The sequence below is a fragment of the Apium graveolens genome, chromosome 3, assembly GCF_009905375.1.
Source record: "Apium graveolens cultivar Ventura chromosome 3, ASM990537v1, whole genome shotgun sequence".
In the NCBI taxonomy this organism is placed as follows: domain Eukaryota; kingdom Viridiplantae; phylum Streptophyta; class Magnoliopsida; order Apiales; family Apiaceae; genus Apium; species Apium graveolens.
Window position 1 is genome coordinate 111,588,277 of NC_133649.1, and position 9,161 is coordinate 111,597,437.

The 9,161-nt window shown below is 42.7% G+C and overlaps 1 non-coding gene across 1 annotated transcript; it reads left to right on the plus strand.

The window, feature by feature from the left end:
• Positions 1-8,806: 8,806 nt before the first annotated feature.
• LOC141715854 (small nucleolar RNA R71) lies at positions 8,807-8,913 on the plus strand. Its single transcript, XR_012572601.1, has one exon. It is a non-coding gene; the product is annotated as a small nucleolar RNA R71 (small nucleolar RNA).
• The last annotated feature ends 248 nt before the right edge of the window (positions 8,914-9,161 follow it).

The following is a 9,161-nucleotide window of genomic DNA, read 5'->3' on the forward strand; positions in this document are numbered from 1 at the left end:
CAAATTATCAATAATAAAACACTCATGAGATCACAACTTCATTATTACTTCCTTCTATAGCCATTGTTATTACCTTTAGCTTATGACAGTGATGACATTAATCGAATAACACGAAACTGATAAAAGCCAACTTTCATTGTACTAATACCATTCTACCAAGCATCCACAATTAAGATAGAAGTTGAATAGTCATCAATTATGTTGAGTTCCTATATGTCTACAGAAATTGACAACACAACGATTTAAGCACAAGTTATTCCTTTTGATTACATAGGGCAAATAAAACTGTTAGAGTTACCCACTAATCATGCACAACGTACATGAACCTATGCTAGCATGGCAAGTTCTAAATCTCAAGATCCACCGTCGCTTCACAAGAGATTAACACCCTATCTTATATGTTCGCGACGCACATAAGACGAATACGCACAACCAATACTAGATATCATGCAATCATCACACACTAAAGTATTAAACAATTAACTAAAGAATTCCATAATAAATCCGTTGCAACCCCATGATCACGATTAGCCCATAATAGAACTTATCGCCATCATGGGTTCATATGAAATCATGATAAACAAACACAAGAAAATAATAACTAAACTAATTATATTAAAACAGAGTACTTCACAAGAGTAAATAAGTCAAAGCAAGAAAACTAGCATCCAACGTTACAACGAAACAAGAATCACAAGAATATATGCTTCCTCTTCGTTGCGGTGTGCTAAATCGGTCTTCTTCCTTATCTCCTTCGCTTCTTGCGTAAAACACAATCTAAAACATAATCTCCTTCTTATTCTCTGTGAAAACGTCTCAAATCTACTTATATAATAGTCCCATAAAACTCAGATTACATAGAAGTTGGAAGCCAAACAGAAGTAGAAGTCTAAAATAATTTATCCTTTTCCCCGACCCTGCGCGGCCGCTCAGCATTTCTGCGCGGGCGCGCAAGGCTGCTGCGCGGCCGCTCAGCATTGCTGCGCGGGCGCGCAGGACCCTACTGGAAAAAATCCAAGTTTGCTCCGTTTCTTCGCCGTAATCTGCCCGTTCTTTTCCTCTCGCAATGGTGAACACATGCCAAGGTTTATTCTTGATGATTCCTCCTCCGAAATGCAACTAATACCTTGAAATGCATAAACACTAGAAAAATGCATCAAATACACAAAATACTTGATTTCAAGACACCAATTTAAGCCATTTTAAGACGTTCTAAGTGGTATAAAATGCCACTTATCACACCCCCAAACTTAAATCGATGCTTGTCCTCAAGCGTCACAGACTCAAAAACAAATAAAAATATGCATGAATGCAATCTATATGAAAATGCAACGATCCCCCTTACTACAATTAACCAACCAAATTGTCACGTCTCAACGAATGCAGTTAGACACTAAAGATCAATAAACTCATGCAAACGGACATACAGCCAGAAACGTGGTGTGTGCAAATGCTTAACAGATATGCTTCAGAACTAGACCAATTACTATGACTAGACTATCCTCAAGGCAATCCTACGATTATACAAAGAATAAAAATTCTAGGCACAAAGTGATATACAACACTACAAGAACTCTGGAGCTTACTACGGAATCGTGCTTTTTATTTACAACTCAAATGCTTATTTGACCGTGCAATGAGTGAGGTCCACAAAAGACTTATACAATGGTATCCATGTAACGAGCGTTAGGTTAGCGGATCCCAGACTCTAAAAGCCTTAGGTCACTAGGCACAAAGTCCCCTAAGAACTTAATAACTCGAATACGAAAGAGCCCACTCTTGATCAATTATGCAATTTTTTTTTTTTCTTTTCTTTTTTTTCTTTTCTGAGCAAGTGCGTTTCGCTCCATCTTGCTCAACCCTAGACTACTCGCATAACATGCGAGCCGGCTACTAGCCATTTGACGCTTAGCCACAACTAGCAACAAATTCCATTTTTACTCCATTTTTTTTTCTTTTTTATGCCTTTACCACTAAGAACCTATTATCAAATTCTAAGCATAATAAATAGATTATCCTAAAAAATAATCAGATCATAACAACAATCTAGCCCTTAAGCATTCTCTAAGACTTAGTGAAAATACAAGTGCTTCTAGCATGCATATCAACCTACACAACTTAATATCACTTTAATGCTATCACTACACTCGCATCAATATCACAATTCTGTCGATAAATCATTGCAAAAGGGATCATGGTATATGCATGAGCTATATGATATGACAAACAAATAAAGCTATATAAAAAAAACTATATGGCAAAAATTATGCAACTATATGAACTAACTATCATGAATATGCAGCTATATGATACACACAAAATATTCCTTAACTACCACCCCCAAACTTAAAATCTTCACTGTCCCCAGTGAAGGTAGTAGAAAGGAACACAGGGTATACCTACTCGGAGTCATCATCATCATCACCCTCAGTGGGTGGAGTATCAGGCGGCGGGTATGCAGAGTCCTCACCAAAAACTGGCCACTGGATATCAGCTCCAAGGCCTCGAAAAGCAGTTCCCAACGCAAGAGTGAGCTCCTGAGCAAACCTACTCTGCGTCTCATACATGGCATCCATCCACCGTGAAAGCCTCCTATACTGGGCATCACCCATCCCAGCACCCTCCTGAGCTCTCGAAGAACCAGCCTCACCACGCCCTGGCCTAGCCATAGTAGCACCTCGTGCTGGACGTCCTCCTGGAAGATGATAACCCAGCCCATGCTCCTCAGGCTCACCACCGGTCCACTCCTACATCCCATTCAGAGTGCCAGAATCTATCGGAGCTGCTGGCAACTGCAACTGCTCATGAGCCGGCCAGTTCACTCCTACTGCTCGGCATAGCTTCGTAACCGTGGATGCATAAGGGATGTTCATATGCTTTGCTCCCCTCAAAAACTTCAGAATTCCTTGGTAGATAAACTCACCAAGGTCCACATAGTATTCCTCATTCAGAATTCCCCACAACAGCTGTGCTCTCTCAACTGTGACCTCGTGTGCATGTGAAGAAGGCAAAATATTAGCACATATAAATGCATTCCATGCACGGGCATACCTGTTCATGGCGATCGCCGGAAAGTGACGATACTCATTATTGGCTGGACTGCGGTTCCAAACTGTGCCCGGTCGACAGAGAGTCGCACAAATCAAATCCAAGTCAAAATCCTCAGCAGTCTTTTCATTCCAGTTCTCCTCCTCGGGCTTCCTCTCTCGCTGTCCAATCACACGGCGAATCGCCGCAGGATGATAATCAACCGTCAGCCCACGGACTACAGAAAACCCATTCTTTTCAGCCTTCGCGTTCGCGTAGAACTCGCGAACAACACTCATCGGTACTGCTTCGGGTGACTCACAAAAAGCTATCCACCCCTTCTCTGCAATCATGGGCAACAACTCACCATCCTTCCCTGATGGTAAAAACCCCCTCTCCTTCAGAATCGGCTTCCCCAACAGCCTAGTATACTCCTCCTCCGCAGCTCTGTCAGTTAACCGAGGCCTTGCAGCAGTACCCCTTGATGAATCAGCTGTAGGAACTGTGTTGCTGCTGTCAATAGTGCGTGCTCTCTTGGGTGCCATTGATTCATGAATAGAAGTGTGTAAGAACTGATTTTTGATGTTTGTGAGAGGGTTTAAGTGTAGGAAGTTGTGGGAGATATGTAGGATAGGTGTATGTATATATAGGGTGTGGAGTAGGTTAAATTAGATTAGGAATGGGGTTGAGGGATAAAATCATGGGGTAATGGGAAAAGAATTCGTGGGTTTATGGGCTGTGATGGGTTTTTGTGTTTTTGTTTTTTTTTTTTTTCTGAACTGTAAAAAATTTTCTGGAACTCGACCCCTGCGCGGCCGCTCAGCATTTCTGCGCGGGCGCGCAGCAAGCTGCGCGGCCGCTCAGCATAGCTGCGCGGGCGCGCAGAGGGTCTCTGGAAAAAATTTTCTTCAGCCCCTGTTTTCTGATTTTTTTGTGTTTTTGGATAGGTTATTAACTTCTAAGGGTTCCTGTAACAACAATTCATGGGTTGCCTCCCACGCAGCGCTTCTTTTTCGTCATTAGCTTGACGTTCCGTACCTTTCTCAAGTAGTCAACAAAATGGCACTAACCACCTCTCGGTTTGCCATGTCCCCATAGTAGTGCTTCAACCGCTGACCGTTAACCTTGAATGCTTGGTCCGAATCATTCTCAAAAATTTCCACCGCTCCATGTGGAAACACAGTTTTGACAATAAAAGGTCCAGACCACCTTGATTTCAACTTCCCAGGAAAAAGTCGGAGCCGAGAGTTGAATAACAGAACTTGTTGCCCTGGCACAAATAACTTAGGATGTAGCTTCCTATCGTGCCACCTCTTCACCTTTTCCTTATACATTTTGTTATTCTCGTACGCTTGAAGTCAAAATTCATCAAGTTCATTAAGCTGAAGCATTCTTTTCTTACCAGCTGCATCTAAATCCAGGTTCAATTTCTTCAATGCCCAGTAGGCCTTATGCCCAAGCTCCGCCGGTAGATGACATCCCTTACCGTACACCAACTGAAACGGTGACATCCCAAGTGGAGTTTTGTATGATGTTCTGTAAGCCCAAACAGCTTCATCGAGCTTTAAAGACCAATCCTTCCTTGACGGACAAACAACCTTCTCTAGAATGCGCTTTATCTCTCTGTTAGACACTTTCGCTTGACCATTTGTTTGCGGATGATAGGCAGTAGCTACTCGATGATTCACATTATAACGCTGCATCATAGAAGTGAACTTACGGTTGCAAAAATGCGATCCTTCATCACTTATGATTACCCGAGGTGTTCCAAACCTTGTGAAAATTTGCTTATGAAGAAAATTTAGCACTGCCTTTGCATCATTTGTCGGTAAAGCTTTAACTTCGACCCATTTTGAGACATAATCGACTGCCAGCAAGATGTACTGATTATTGCAAGACGAGATAAAAGGCCCCATGAAATCGATTCCCCACACATCAAAGACCTCGACTTCAAGCATCACATTTAGTGGCATCTCATCCTTCCTTGACAAATTTCCCACTCTTTGGAAATGATCACACCTTAAAACAAACTGATGTGCGTCCTTGAACAAAGTAGGCCAGAAAAAACCTGCTTGCAGAATACGAGCTGCCGTCTTCTCACCTCCATAGTGTCCACCATAAACCGTGGAATGGCAGTCTCGTAATATCCCCTCCGTCTCACAGAACGGGATACATCTCCTGATGATCTGGTCAGCTCCCTGTCTAAACAAATATGGTTCATCCCACATATACCACTTCACCTCATGCAGAAACTTCTTCTTTTGAGCGGATGTCAAATTAAGCGGCATTATATTGCTGACAAGATAGTTTACAATATCTGCAAACCATGGTTCTTCCTCCTGAATTGTAAACAACTGCTCATCCGGAAAAGATTCATTGATTAACGTCCTATCTTGTGAAGTAGAATCGGAATTCTCCAACCTAGAGAGATGGTCAGCTACTTGATTCTCAGTACATTTTCTATCTTTGATCTCTAACTCAAATTCTTGAAGTAAAAGCACCCAACGAATGAGTCTCGGCTTCGAATCCTTCTTAGAAACCAGATAGCGAATAGCTGCATGATCAGTGAATACTGTCACTTTTGTACCAAGCAGATAAGATTGAAATTTCTCAAAGCCAAAGACTATAGCCAAAAGCTCCTTCTCAGTAGTGGTGTAGTTCAATTGGGCACCATTTAAAGTCTTACTCGCATAGTAGACCACATGGAAGAGATTTTTCTTGCGCTGTCCCAGAACTGCACCTACCGTATAGTCACTCGCATCACACATCATCTCAAACGGTTCTGTCCAATCTGGTGATGTAATAACTGGTGCCGTGATCAAACTCTCCTTGAGAGTCTCGAATGCTGCCAAACATTCATCATCAAATTTGAAAGGCACATCTTTCTCAAGTAAATTGCACAACGGCTTAGATATCTTTGAAAAGTCCTTGATGAATCGCCGATAAAAACCCGCATGACCAAGAAAACTATATATTCCTTTCACAGAATTGGGTGGGGGAAGATTTTCAATGACTCCCACCTTGGCCTTGTCCACCTCCAGACCCTTGCTAGAGACCTTATGCCCAAGGATAATGCCTTCACGCACCATAAAATGACATTTCTCCCAATTAAGCACCAAATTAGTTTCCACGCATCTTTTGAGTACGGCGCGCAGATTATTCAAACATTCATCATATGAGTGTCCAAAGACGGAGAAGTCATCCATGAACACTTCGACGTTATTTCCAATCATGTCAGAGAATATAGCCATCATACATCTCTGAAAGGTGTGGCCGGGGCGCCACATAACCCAAACGAAACTCTACGAAAAGCAAATGTGCCAAATGGACAAGTGAATGTAGTCTTTTCCTGATCCTCTGGTGCAATACAAATCTGATTATACCCGGAATAACCATCCAGAAGACAAAAATACTCATGTCCCGCCAATCTGTCAAGCATTTGATCAATAAATGGGAGAGGGAAGTGATCATTCCTTGTGGCTTTGTTCAATTTTCTATAATACATGCATACTCTCCATCCTGTAACTGTTCGAGTAGGGATGAGCTCATTCTTTTCATTTGCGACCACAGTGATACCTCCTTTCTTAGGTACACATTGCACGGGGCTCACCCACGAGCTGTCAGAAATAGGATAAATGATGCCTGCATCTAGCCATTTCAGAATTTCTTTCTTCACCACCTCCTTCATGATCGGGTTCAGTCTTCGCTGCTGTTCCACAGTTGGCTTACTACCTTCCTCTAGCAGAATTTTATGCATACAATATGAAGGACTTATCCCCTTGATGTCTGCTATGGTCCATCCTATAGCCGATTTGAATTCTCTCAAAATCCTTAAGAGCTTGTCTTCCTCACTACCTGAAAGGTCAGCTGAAATAATAACAGGTAACGTAGATGAATCACCTAAAAAAGCATACCTCAAGTGTTCAGGTAATGGTTTGAGCTCCAAGGTAGGTGTTTCCTCTATTGATGGTTTGAACTTCCCTTCAGCGTTCTTGAGGTCAGAAGTACCAAGAGATTCAAATGGTATGTCCAGCTTTCGCTTCCAGGGAGAAGCGTTCAGATATTGTAATTGCTCGTTGCTATCTTCATCATCGCTGCCAAAATCCCCCACTAAGGCCTTTTCCAATGCATCAGACATTAGAATGTGATCGAGTTCCGAAGTAACCGCAGAATCAATCACATCCACTTTTAAGCACTCCTCATCTTCTGTAGGGAATTTCATTGCCTTGAATACGTTGAAGGTCACATCCTGATCTTGGACCCGCATAGTAAGTTCCCCTTTTTGCACATCTATTAAAGTATGGCCAGTAGCCAAGAAAGGCCTCCCCAAGATTATGGGAATCTTCTTATCTTCCTCAAAATCCAGAATAACAAAATCTGCAGGAAAGAAGAGCTTATCCACCTTGACGAGCACATCCTCAACTATGCCCCTTGGGTAAGTAATGGAACGGTCAGCCAATTATAGCGACATGTATGTGGGTTTTGGATCAGGCAGATCCAGCTTCTTAAAGATCGACAACGGCATTAGATTAATGCTTGCTCCCAAATCACAAAGGCACTTCTCAAAAGTTAGATTGCCAATGGTGCAAGGAATGGTGAAGCTTCCTGGATCTTTCAGTTTTGGTGGTAACTTTTGCTGCAGAACAGCGCTGCATTCTTCCGTGAGAGCAACGGTTTCAAGGTCATCCAGTTTCACCTTCCTTGAAAGAATAGTCTTCATAAACTTCGCATAATTAGGCATTTGTTCCAGAGCCTCAGCGAAAGGTATATTGATGTGAAGTTTCTTGAACACCTCCAGAAACTTCCCGAACTGTCTATCCAGCTTTTGTTGCTGCAATCTTTTAGGAAAAGGTGGTGGAGGATAGAGCTGTTTCTCCCCTGTATTAGCCTCAGGCAGAGTGTGTTCAACAGTAGTCTTCCTTGGTTCCGCCGCTTTCTCTTTTGCTTAGATTCTTCATCTCTAACTTCAGCATCGACTTCTTTTGCCTTTTCAGCATCAGCTACTTTTCCAGACCTTAAGGTGATAGCCTTGACTTGCTCTTTAGCTTCCTTCCTGCCTGGTACTTCCGTGTCACTGGGAAGAGTGCCAGGTTGACGATTGAGCACTGCATTGGCTAATTGACCGATTTGATTTTCCAAGGTCTTGATAGAAACCGCCTGACTCTTGCACAACAGCTTAAGTTCCTCAAAATCAGCACTAGTAGGTGCAGCTGTACTTTCCTGTTGAGGATATGATTGCCTTGTAGCATACTGCTGTGGTTGCTGGAATCCAGGTGGGTTAAACTGTTTACTCACTCCTTGCTGATATGTTGGCTGAATAGCATTCTGATTATTTCCCCAGCTGAAATTTGGATGATTTCTGTTGTTAGGATGATAGGTCGTTGGCACAGGCTGCTGTTGTCGCTGATAATTATTCACATACTGAACAGATTCGTTGACAAGAGAACACTGATCCGTAGCATGAGAACCTGCACAAAGCTCACAAACCATAGCTATTTGATTAACTCCATACGTAGCCAGAGAATCAACCTTCATTGATAGCGCTTGGAGCTGGGCTGCAATAGCGGTGGCTGCATCAACTTCCAGAATACCTGCTACCTTGCCTGACATCATCCTCTGAGTTGGGTTTTGATGCTCATTTGCAGCCATTGTCTCTATAAGATTATACGCCTCAGTATAGCTTTTAGCCCATAAGGCTCCTCCAGCTGCTGCATCGAGCATGGGCCGAGATTGGGCCCCCAAACCATTATAAAAACCAGTGATTACCATCCAATCCGGCATTCCATGATGTGGACATTTTCTCAACATTTCCTTGTAGCATTCCCAAGCCTCGCACATAGATTCTGTAGGTTGCTGCGCAAACTGAGTAAGAGCACTCCTCATAGCAGCAGTCTTTGCCATTGGATAAAACTTCACCAGAAACTTTTGCGCAAGATCTTGCCACGTAGTGATGGACCCAGCTGGTTCAGAATGTAACCAGTCTTTAGCCTTATCCCTCAGTGAGAATGGGAAAAGCCTCAACTTGATAGCCTCATCAGTCACGTCATTATACTTAAAAGTGCTGCAGATCTCGACAAAATTCCTTATGTGCATGTTGGGGTCTTCAGTTGCCGCTCCTCCAAAAGAAACAGAAT